At 45.2% G+C, this 12,119-nt stretch overlaps 1 long non-coding RNA gene across 1 annotated transcript; it reads right to left on the bottom strand.

The window, feature by feature from the left end:
• Positions 1 to 2,656: 2,656 nt before the first annotated feature.
• LOC141276785 (uncharacterized) lies at positions 2,657 to 12,119 on the bottom strand. The gene is made up of 2 exons (XR_012326886.1): positions 6,421 to 12,119; positions 2,657 to 5,759 (listed from the first exon to the last, which is right to left on the bottom strand). It is a non-coding gene; the product is annotated as an uncharacterized lncRNA (long non-coding RNA).

The raw sequence follows: 12,119 nt of genomic DNA, 5'->3' as shown, positions 1-12,119 counted from the left end.
CGTCAGCGCTCGTCAGCCATGGCCAACGAGCACAGCTCGCCGCAGCCGACTCCCCTCCTCCAGGGAAGACCCTCGTCATCCGACCCCCAGGGCCCGTGCTTTTTCCTCTTCCTTCGCTGGCAAGGCATCTCAGACTTTTCTGTTTCTTGTTTCACTTCTGCCCGAGGCTTCAGTCTGCAGACATCTCTTTTCCATCCACACTCTCTCACTGAGGGAGTCTCTTCCAGTTTTTTGGCTTTAAACAGCATCGATGTGCTGATGACTCCCACACCGACATTTCCAGCACGAGCCCCCCCACCTCACTTGCACGTGCAATGGGTGACTCTGACAAACAGGCCCCCTCACCTCCCCCTCCTCCAGCCGTCTGCACCTTAGTAACCGGTGACTTCGTGCTTCCAGTTGCTTGAGCCAAAAATGCCGGCATCATTCCTACTCGTCTCTTTTACATCCCACATCCAGTTGCCAGAATCCCTGGAGACTCCCACTCCAACCCCTGCCCGCTTCTCACCATCTCCACCTGTTGCCCTAATCCAAATCAGCACTGTCTCCCATCTGTACCTCACAAGAGCTTCCTAACTGGTCTCTCTGCCTACCTCAATCCCCATCAAAGTCTGTTCTCAACACAGCCATTGGGATCCTTTAAAAATATAAGTTAGATCATGCCACTCTGCCGCTCAAGACCCTCACTTCCTGTCTCAGAGGACAAGCTGGAATCCTTGACCGTGGCCTACATAGCCCTCCCTGGCCTCATCTCCCAGCTATGTGGCCTCCTTGCTGGCCCTCTAACATGCAAGGCAACACCTACCTCGGGACCTTTGCACTAGCTGTTCCTCTGCCCAGGATGCTCTTGCCCCAGATAGCCACATGGCTTGATCACTTACCTTCCTCAGGTTGCTGCTCAGATGTCCCCTTCTCAGTGAGGCATCCCTGGACTCCCTATTTTCAGTTCTAACCCCATCACTCCCTATCCCCCATTCAGCTTTAGTTTTCCTCTGTACCATTTATCATTTGACATATTTGATAAGATTTTTATACACACACACACACGAATGTAAGTTCCACAAGGACATGAATTCGTATGTTTTATTCACTGCTGTATTCTCATGTCTAGAACAGATGCTAAATAAATATTTGTTGGCTGCTTTGTGACTGACTGCACATTGGTTCACCTGTGTCACTTGCTATCTTGACTGCATGGGAAGAAGCCTGGGGCCTCAGGGGGGCAGGATGGCAAGTCACATCCTACCACAGTACCGACCGTGGGACATGACGGCGCTGGATTGACCTGTCCACATTTTCTGTGCCTCTCACATCTCAGGATCCCCAGAGCCTACCATACGGCCTAGAAAAAATGTGAGTAAATACTTGTTGAATTAATGAAATCCAGATAATTCAGGCCAAAGAGGAACCTGAATCAAACGAGATAATAAGAAACCACAGATGTGTGTTAAAAGCCCCCTTTTCACGTTCTGCCCATCCTCTGGGGTTCGCTCGGGCAACTGCATCACCTTGTGCATAGCAGCAGTGCTTCACTGCAGGTACAGGAAGTCATACACCTAAGTCTACCTGATGACATGGAGTTTCTGAGCTTCTGCCCACATTCACACGTGCTCCCATCACTGTCCACACATGAACTTTCTCCATCATGAGTGGAGGGGGCTTGGGATAAGTCATCATACACCTTAGATTCTAGTCTTCCCTCCACACTTACCAGCCTTAAGTATGACTTTAATCTCTGTGATTCTCTGTTTCTTCATCTGAAGTTAATTCTCTTACAATAAAAGAATAACTGGCTTGTGAGTTTGGTAGAAAAGATTCAGGGATGGCTGTTAAAGGAGATTGATGGTTTATGAACATGTAGAAAGCAAAGATCACTAGGACCCACGGTGGACTCACAGAGGAAAAGCGGTCAGATAAAATTGTTTCCTTCTTTGACAGGATTATTGGACTGGTAGAAATGAAGTACACCAAGGATTTAAGAATTCAATAGGGCATCTGATAAATTCAGTGGGGTTGACATATGGATTGGATGCAAGGACTATTGAGCTGAGTGCAAGGACTATTAGGTGGCTTGGGGACTGGCTGGATATTGTTTTTCAGAGATTGAAATTTGATGATCCCAGAGAGAGGTTCTGAGCTCAGGACCTCAAGCCTCTGCCCTCAGCAAAGTCCTGTTGAGCCTTTGTATCACTGGAAAGAATGAAAACAAAGAGGGTATGTCCACTACATTTGGGCATAGGCTGGGAGACAAAGATATCATGACCAGGATCAGAATCACATCCAAGTCAACCTCACTCATACACTAGAGGCAATGCACTGAATCTAAGAATTCGAAATGGAAAGGGTAATGTGCTACCTTTGGCTCCCAGAGCTACCTGTCCAGGTATAGAAGGAGGGAAGCACGGTACAGTGGCAGAAGACTTGAAAACGTATAAAGGGTTTTTGTTGACATAAGTCATTTGTCATCATATGTGATTTACTGTGCCTTCACCCTAATCCCCCTTTCCCCCTTCCCACAAAAAGCTAACTTTGTCTTGGGTTACAGTCATGGAATTGTGTCTACAAGGGTAAGGTGGGCATCCCACTGTATTCAGTGCTAGTCTGATGGTTTTAAGGACCACATTGTAAAAGGGATGTGAAATGAGCCATCCAAATGTGAAAAGTTAAAAATTTCCTTTATAATAGCATCAAAAACAATAAAATATTTAGGATTAAACTTAACAGGAGAAGTATAAAACTTATCTATTGAAAACTACAAAACATTGTTGAAAGAAATTAAGGGAGACCTAAATAAATGGAAAGATATCCCATGTTCATGGATCAGAAAACTTAATACTGTTAACATGGCAGTACTCCCCCAAACTGGTCTCTGGTTTCAACACAAGTTCTTTAAAAACCTCAGTTGGCTTCTCTGAAGAAATTGACAAGCTGATTCTAAATTCATATGGAAATCCAAGGGATCCGGAATAGCCAAAACAATTTTGAAAAATAAGAGCAAAGTTGGAAGACTCACACTCTGTAATTTTAAAACTCACCACAGAACTTCAATAGTCAGTCGTGTGGTACTAGAGAAGGACAGACATAGAGATCAACGGAATAGACTTGAGAGTTCAGAAATAAACCCTCACGTGTGTAGTCAATTGATTTTTGACAGGGGTGCTAAGACAATTTAGTGGGGGAAAGGACAGTCTTTTCAATAAATGGTACTGGGACAACTGAATATCAAACAAAACAATGAAGAAGGACCCCTGCATCATACCATATACAAAAATGAATTCAAAATGGATGGAAGACCTAAGTGTAAGTGCTAAAACTGTAAAACTCTCATGAGAAGAGATAAAAGTTACGAGAAAAAAAACATAGATATAAATCTTTGGGACCTTAGATTAGGCAATGGTTCCTTACACATGACATCAAAAGCGCAAGCAAAAAGAAGGACAAAAGGATAAAGTGGACTTAACCAAAATTTAGAACTTTTATGCTTCAAAGGATACCATCAAGAAAGTGTAAAGATAACCCACAGAATGGGAGAAAATATTTGCAAATCATATACCTGATAAGGAAGTTGTATCTAGAATATATAAAGACCACTTACAAATCAATAATAAAATGATAACCCAATTTAAAAATGGGCAAAGGATATGAATGGACATTTCTCCAAAGAAAGTTTACAGATGGCCAATAAGCACATGAGAAGATGCTAACATCTTCTGAAAAGCAAATCAAACTACAATGAGGTATCACTTCGCGCTCAGGAGGATGACTATAATCAAAGAGACAGATTAACAGCTGTTGGCCAGAATGTAGAGGAATAAGAAGCTTCATACACTGCTGGTTGAGATGTAGAATGGCACAGTGGCTTTGGAAAACAGTCTGGCAGTGTCTCAAAAAGTTAAATATAGGGTTACCATGACCCAGAAATTCCACTCCAAGGTATATACTCAAGAGAAGTCAAAACATGCATCCACATGAAAACTTGTATGTGAACGTTCACATCAGCATTATTCGTAATAACCAATAAGCGGAAACAACCCAAATGTCCATCGATTGACTAATGAATAAACAAAACGCGACATATCCATACAATGCGATATTACTGAGCAATAAAAAGAAGTGAAGCACTCGTACCTACAACACAGATGAACCTTAAAAACACTGTGCTACATATATGCAATGGAATATTACTCAGCCATAAAAAGAAACGAAATTGAGCTATTTGTAATGAGGTGGATACACCTAGAGTCTGTCATACAGAGTGAAGTAAGTCAGAAAGAGAAAGACAAATACCGTATGCTAACACATATATATGGAATTTAAGAAAAAAAAATGTCATGAAGAACCTAGGGGTAAGACAGGAATAAAGACACAGACCTACTAGAGAATGGACTTGAGGATATGCGGAGGGGGAAAGGTAAGCTGTGACAAAGCGAGAGAGAGGCATGGACATATACACACTAACAAACGTAAGGTAGATAGCTAGTGGGAAGCAGCCGCATAGCACAGGGAGATCAGCTCAGGGAGATCAGCTCGGTGCTTTGTGACTGCCTGGAGGGGTGGGATAGGGAGGGTGGGAGGGAGGGAGATGCAAGAGGGAAGAGATATGGGAACATATGTATATGTATAACTGGTTCACTTTGTTATAAAGCAGAAACTAACACACCATTGTAAAGCAATTATACTCCAATAAGGATGTAAAAAAACAAACAAACAAACAAAAAACCACTGTGCTAAGTGAAAAAAGCAGTTACAAAATGCCACCTCCTGTATGATTCCATTTACATGAAGTATGCAGGATAAGCACTTAGTATCAGAGAACAATTAGCGTTTCCCAGGGCAGGGGTTGGGGTGGGGGGAATGGAGACTGACTGCTACAGGAAAGGGAGTTTCCTTTGGGGGTGATAAAAATGATCTAAAATTGATCTGGTGACGGTTGCACAACTCCGTGATACACTAAAAGTTATCGAATTGTACAATTTAAATGAGTGAATTGTATGGTATGTGAATTATAGCTCAATAGAATTGTTATTAAACGGGGAGCATATCAACAAACTGGATCTCAGAATGGCAAAGGGCTGTAAAATCGCATTCTAAGAAGCAAAGCTGAAGAGACTGGGGGCAAAACAGACGAAGTTATCTTCAGATATTTAAGGGCTCAAGGTGGAAAGGGAATTAGATGCTCTGTGTGGTTCCTAAGCAGACTCCGCACCTCCTCCTGGACTGCTCACTGCCCCCCCATCACATCCCCAATATCTCCTACATATGTTCGTGTCTCAGCTTAACTGTCACCTCCCAGGGACGTTCCCCCAACTCCCCTTCCCCGTCATCTTTGCTGTGCACTCCCACTCGTAATGACATATTTATTTAATTACTGGGTTACAGTCTGAGGACCTCACTGAATTACCAGCTCCATGAAGGGAGCCTACAGGCTTCCCGTTCACCATTGTCTCCCTAGAATTTATCACCGTGCCTGGCATATATGAGGCACTTAACACGTATTTGTTAAATGAATAAATGAACAAGAAACGTAACTGTCAGAGACTACAAACAGTCTACAGAAGAACTTTCTGAGAGTCAGAGCTGCCAACAGATTTGATGAGCTGCCCTGGGTGCCCTTGTGCCTCTCTTCACGGGAACTGTTCAAGCATGTGGGAGACAGAGGCGTCAGGGAACAGATAAATGCACCAAAGAGATGGTCACATGGGATTTCTTTCTCTGCTGTTTGAAAATCTCATATACAGTTCATGTGCTCTGGAAAAATCCTGAAAGGCAGATAACAAAAGTAATTAAATCAAATCAATCGAAGCAGCCATTATCTCTCCACCGCGCCGCAGCCACAGGTAACAGAGCGCAGCCTTCCGGGCGGTGGCAACACAGCACTTCATTATGTGGACAAACGTTACTTTAGTTAGTGAGGGATTCTGAACATCTCATAACCTTTCACCATAGCTCGCACTTATTGGATGCTTAATTGGCGCCAGCCACTCTGCTAACAACTTCATGGGCATCTGATTCTCTTAAAACCCACTGAGGTGAATACTTAATATTATTCACAGTTCATGTCCCAGATGGAGAAACTGGGGTGTAGAGAATCACATAAGTTTCTCAAGATCACAGACTAGCAAATGGCAGAGCCAGTTCAGATCCCTAACCCGGCTCCAGAAGGATTCCACTGATGTCTGTTGGACAATCACTGAATGAATGAGTGAGTGCGCCGCTGCCCACATAAGGGAGAACTGAGCTTCTCTTAACCAGCTGCTTGGTTCTTATCTCAAAAATGCTCTAAATCTTGTGTCACTCATCTCTTTATGGGTCACCCTATCCTAAGGCTAAAAATGGGGTCACTTAGCATAAAGAGCATTTCTTTGGCTCCAACTCCCACCTGCTATTGGGGGAGTCGTCCTCCAGGGGACCCTCAAATACCTCCTTGAATGGGCCTCTGTGCTGTTTCCCGTCATCCAGGCTTCTGTCACCCACGGAGCCACTGCAGGGCCCTCTCTGGGCCACTCCGGCCGCCCGCTCCCCACACTGGCTGAAGCTGACCGGCTCCCGCAGCTGCTGCAACGTTGCTGCATCCACTTCCAAGGTGCAGTGCCACCTCCTGCTGGGACGGGTGCCGCCGGTGCTGGTGCCACCGCCACCGCCAGTGCTGGTGCCACTGCCACCGCGAAAGTGCCACCAACACTGCCAGCGCCGGGCTCACCGCCGCTGCTGCCGCTGCCATCAGGTTGCTGGAGCCACGGCCTGTGTCATCACCGCGGGGCGCTGGCCGGCTCCCACCACTCTCAGAGGGGGAGGCACGTGCGGGAGCGGGGGGGCTTCTGTCGTTGCCTGCTCAAGCCCCAGTCTACAGGCAGATGAGGGACAGACTGAGGGACAGGACATCACGACATACTCAAAATGACCCTCTCCTCCGAGGAAGCGTCACTCTGCACTACCTTGGGGTTTCCTGGGAGATGACGGGTTCCTCAGGCAGACAGGTTCCCGGAGAACGCAACTCATATTCCCGACATCTCTCCATCCCACGGGGAGACAGTGAAGGCCAAGCTCGAGCTGCTTCCCACTCACCCTCTCTTCCCCTCCACTACAAGGAGGCCGAGACACACGTTTGTGACTCATCTTTCAAAATCCACAAGACCGCATGGTATGCACTTGTGAACTCACCTGACCCTTGACTTCACCCTGGTTCCCTTCCAGGCCTGTTTCTCAGATGTATCATTCTTATTATTGTATTACATGTATGTCTGAAAGTCCCTTTTGGAATAAGACAGAAGAGATTACAAACGTAAAGGAAATCAAATGAAGAGCATACGTACACACGTTTTAAAAGGAAAGTCCATTTCTACATTTGGTGTGCTTCAATGGGGATTTCTTTCTGAAGACTTCAAATAAGCAGAAATTGTTGACCAAATGACTTGGTAGCTCCAGGTGAAAAGCAGGGCTCTCTCAGGATGCCTTACTGAACATGAATTACAGAATGACTGTTCGCTCCTTATCCTTTGTAGACAGATGCTAAGAACACTGCTGGGCATGGCCGATCCTGGGCAAAGGTGGCCTTCAGGGTCCCCAACCTTCCTTACCCTCCATCACCTTTAGCCCAGAATTCCTTCCTTAAAAGGGCACCTAGGACATATACACACTAACAAACGTAGTAAGGTAGATAGCTAGTGGGAAGCAGCCGCATGGCACAGGGATATTGGCTCGGTGCTTTGTGACAGCCTGGAGGGGTGGGATAGGGAGGGCAGGAGGGAGGGAGACGCAAGAGGGAAGACATATGGGAACATATGTATATGTATAGCTGATTCACTTTGTTATAAAGCAGAAACTAACACACCATATAAAGCAATTATACCCCAATAAAGATGTTTTAAAAAAAAAAAAAGAAAGAAAGAAAAGGGCACCTAGGCTCTCGCTAAGCACTGGGTAGGCCACGATAGACAATTCACGTTAAGGTTTTTATCCCCAAACTCCATGCTTTGCAGTCAGAGGGGTCATATAACCTCAAAGGCAGGACCACGTGCATAATTTACAAGGCCCAGCACAAAATGAAAATGAGGGCCCTAACTCAAGTTATCAAGAATTTCAAGTGGGATAGGGAGGGTGGGAGGGAGGCTCAAGAGGGAGGGGTATGGAGATATATGTATACATATGGCTGATTGACTTTGTTATACAGCAGAAACTAACACACCATTGTAAAGCAATTATACTCCAATAAAGATATTAAAAAAAAGAAAAAGAATTTCAAGATGGCGACAGCAGAGCATTAAGCCAGGCACAGGGCCCCACGCAACAGAGGAGGTGGGGCATCCGGCCCTGCCCCAAGAAGTGTAGGACGTATCAAGGGCACTGGAAGGCATAATTTAGGAAATTGTTTTTATATATAAACACAAATGCCTATTTCTTAATGGAGAAACACTAAAAATTGGCAAATATAAAAAAATAAGACAGAAAACTTCAGAGACACTCCATTCTTGCAGAAGCACCATTTGATTCAGCTCTGCAATTTGGACTACTGTGGTGAAAAAGCACAAGAAACAATTTTTACCATGTTTCCATCCAAATCTGCATACCTGTCAGTGTTTTACCTTTTAAGAGACAAGTTTGGAAGGGGTAGTAAGAACAGCAATGCCACGGCAAAGCAGGAAAGGGTCAACGGCAAAGCAGGAAAGGGTCAGATCGCCACCGGTCTAAACAGTTCTCAAAGGCAAAGGATGGGTGTGGTCTGGCCAGGCTGAGAGGAAGGGTTCAGTATGGGTGGGGGAGGGCAGAGGAGCGCAGAGAGAGAGAGATGGGCAGGACGGGTAGTGGCAGGAAGGTCAACAGGACGCGGACAGGGGGAGGGCTCACCCAGGGCCACCGAATTACTCCAGGAAAATCTATAGGAACCTGACAGCTTGTAAAGTTTTAGAGTCTGATTTTAAAACAGGGATTTCATGCTCATGAAGGTAAGATAGACGTGACGCACTCGGTGTCAACTGGCACTTGTCTATAAAGGACACGTGAAATTTTTCCCTCTATAAGCAATAGCGTGAGACAGAACCCAAAGGGTAAAGGAGAGTTTTTTGCCCTTGAATCGGCTGTTATTGAACCTTCACCCAACTCCCCAGATCTCAGAGGTGCCTCGCAGCTCTAGCAAAGCTTTCTGGTCTTGTGCTGAGGCCGTTCCCCACGCTGGGTCGTTAGTCAGTCTTGCCCTACACATGACACACAGCACCTCCAGGATGGGAGGGTGCACTGGGCGCTTGAGGCACAGAACGAAACCCACGCTCACCATCACTAACGAGCTCAGGCTCAAGAGGACTGAATGGTGAGGAAAGATGTTTGGACAAAGCAGGACTTGTCACCTCCGCACCTGAGATGATGCAGAGGGAAAAACCCAAAACTGCTCCCTACCCAGCCTCCTTCTCCTCTACGGACCATCCTACTTAGATGCAGTGACACCCAGCACAGAGCTGTGAGAGCTGCGAGCTCTGTCTCTCAGACTATCTAGGCCAAGGTACAAGCTGTCTCATCCAGGCTACCAGGAAACTAGATGAATAGAGATTCCAAACTCACGGTTCAGAGTCAGAGACTGTGATGCACGTACGTTCCTCCAGACCCCAACTGACTCTCTCCCGGCCCCCTTACTCTCTTTACATACATATATATGTCTGTTCATTTACGTATCTATACCTACATATTCATATATGTATATATGTGTAAATAACTATATCTGTACGTGTATAAAATATGTATATGTGCGCATGCACATACGTATGTGAAATACGCATGTATATAAAGAGAGTAAGACAGGTGGGGGGAGAGAACACACATATGTATAACATACACAAATATGTAGTACAATTCAATTCCATTCAATTTTGTTAAATTCAACCAACATTCAGAGTCTCTGCCATGCACCGGCCCTACGCTAGGCCCTGGAACACAGAGTGATATAAGAGTGTCACCAACCTCCAGGGCCTCACCATCTAGAAAGGAAAAAAACTGAAACCACGTGCCCGGATCTATCGGCATCGTGGCTACTTACAATGGGGCACAGCGTGGGCTGGTGGTTCTAGATGGAGGGAGGTTAGTACATGTGCTCCAGTCACGCTGGCTGGGCTCAGGTCCTGCTCCACTGCTTTCAAGCTGTGTGACCTTAAACATGCACCTTGTGGGTTCTCATCAGTAAAGTGAGTACCTACAGTAGCAAAAGCATTTACACTTAACTGGCAAACAGAAGGCCCTCAGTAAAAGGGAACTTGTACTATTATTATTATGGAGAAGAATGTGAGATTCTCTTTTTTTTTTTTTAACTACTTTATTCTCATTTTGCACTGTAGTTTTCATTTGAACTAACGGTGGAATATAATTTCAAACTCGCCAATTAAGAGTAGTTCGGTCTCTATCATGCATCAGTTATAAACCGGCACAACAATGCTACATAACAAACGATCTCAAAACCTCAGCGGCACACAACACTGAGCATTTATTTCTCACACATCTGTATCGGAAGAATGTGAGATTCTGAAGGGGGACACAAAAGAGAAAAAGGTCAATCTAACATGGGGGGCATCAGGAGAAGCTTGGTGGAGGAGGTGGCACAATGAGTAGGTATTTGTCAGGAAAACAATAGGGAGAAAAGGCATTCTAAGGATAAAGAAGAATTTGTTCAAAGGCCCTGAGGCATGAAATGAAACATCCTGAAATGTCTAGAGAACTGCCAGCAGGTCAGCACAACCAGAGTAAGGGTTTAAGGTCAAAGAGAAGGGCCACTTAAACAATGGGAAAACAAAATCAGACCTGCCTTTCAGAAAAGTTTAGGTAATGTCTAGCTGAACACAATTCCTCCTTTCCAGGGTCACCATTGTGATGATCAGTTATCACGTATACAACTGGGGTATATTAATGCCAGCGGACTTGTAATTCACACGTTCTTTCCTCTGTTCATAAGTGCTCAGAAGTTTTTTGTTTATTTGTTTGTTTCAGTTTTAGTAACTAATTGGCTTGTTTTTCCAGGCTGGTTTAGCTGCTGCAGAAGGTTTTCTTTACCACTAACATCTTACAGAATGATTTTTAAATGCTCATCTTCCCAACCACAAGGAGAGCCTTAAGTGGCCACTTCTTAGCATTCCTAAGAGCCAGACAGCAATCACTCGCCCTCAAAGCACACATCCAGCAGCGGCAGCTTTGCGGATCAGGACTTGAGACAGAGGCACATGTAGGAGGCAGAGCCCAGACAGGGGTTAGTACTGGGACTAGAGGCGGAGCCATATCCCAGGAGAAAAGCAGTACAAGTAAACAAAGGAGGTCGCTGAAGGAGAGGGAAAAGAACATGTGCTGTGGCATGAGATGGACGGGCGAAAACGCAAAGTGGGTCTTTTAAGGCAATTTAGTGACAAAGGAGGTCCCTGGAGGGAAAGCGTGAGACAGGCAACTAAACTGTTAGAAAACGTCTAGATTCATTTGCTCACTCATCATTCATGAGGTCAGCCTATTAGTCGATTCTATTAATTCTCTTTGTTCAAATATGTCCTGGGTATTGAGAAAATAACTTGACACCACAGAACAGCGCATGGCCTCCAACCATGAAGAACCTGGGACAGTGCAGAGAGATCTCACTGCCATCCGGCTCCTGATATACACCAGGTGTCACCCTAGGTGTGCTTCTGTACTCTGTCTCATTTAACTTCACAACACTCCTTTGGTAAAACCAACAGACAGTCTCTGTTTCTATCCCCAATTTTCATTGTCCCACATTAGAGAAAACAGAGGCAGCAGGTGGAAGAGGCATCACTGCGTGAAGAAAGAAAGCTGAAAACTTAGCTTCAGACACCCATCACCTGAGTCTCCCTCCTCCTTCTCAGAACTGTAAGCTTGGGGTTTGGTCTTAAATTTTCATAAAACAAACATGGCTTTTTTCAGTTCACTTTTTTCCCTTTAACACAGCACTGCCCCCAAAAGCCCATGTATTAATCCAGTCATTCTTTGTCCACTGCCCCATAACAGGCTCAGTCAGTGTGTGTGTGTGTGTGTGTGTGTCTATGTTTGTGAGAGTGTGTGTGTGTGCATGCGTGCGTGCACGCTCCAGTGCTGGTAGGTTCAGTTCAGGCACAAATCAATCGGCAGTGCTGCCATCCCCG

The sequence above is a fragment of the Tursiops truncatus genome, chromosome 16 (genome assembly GCF_011762595.2).
Source record: "Tursiops truncatus isolate mTurTru1 chromosome 16, mTurTru1.mat.Y, whole genome shotgun sequence".
NCBI classification, from domain to species: Eukaryota; Metazoa; Chordata; class Mammalia; order Artiodactyla; family Delphinidae; genus Tursiops; species Tursiops truncatus.
The sequence above is the reverse complement of the archived record's forward strand: the minus strand, read 5'-3'. Positions and strand labels throughout refer to the sequence as shown.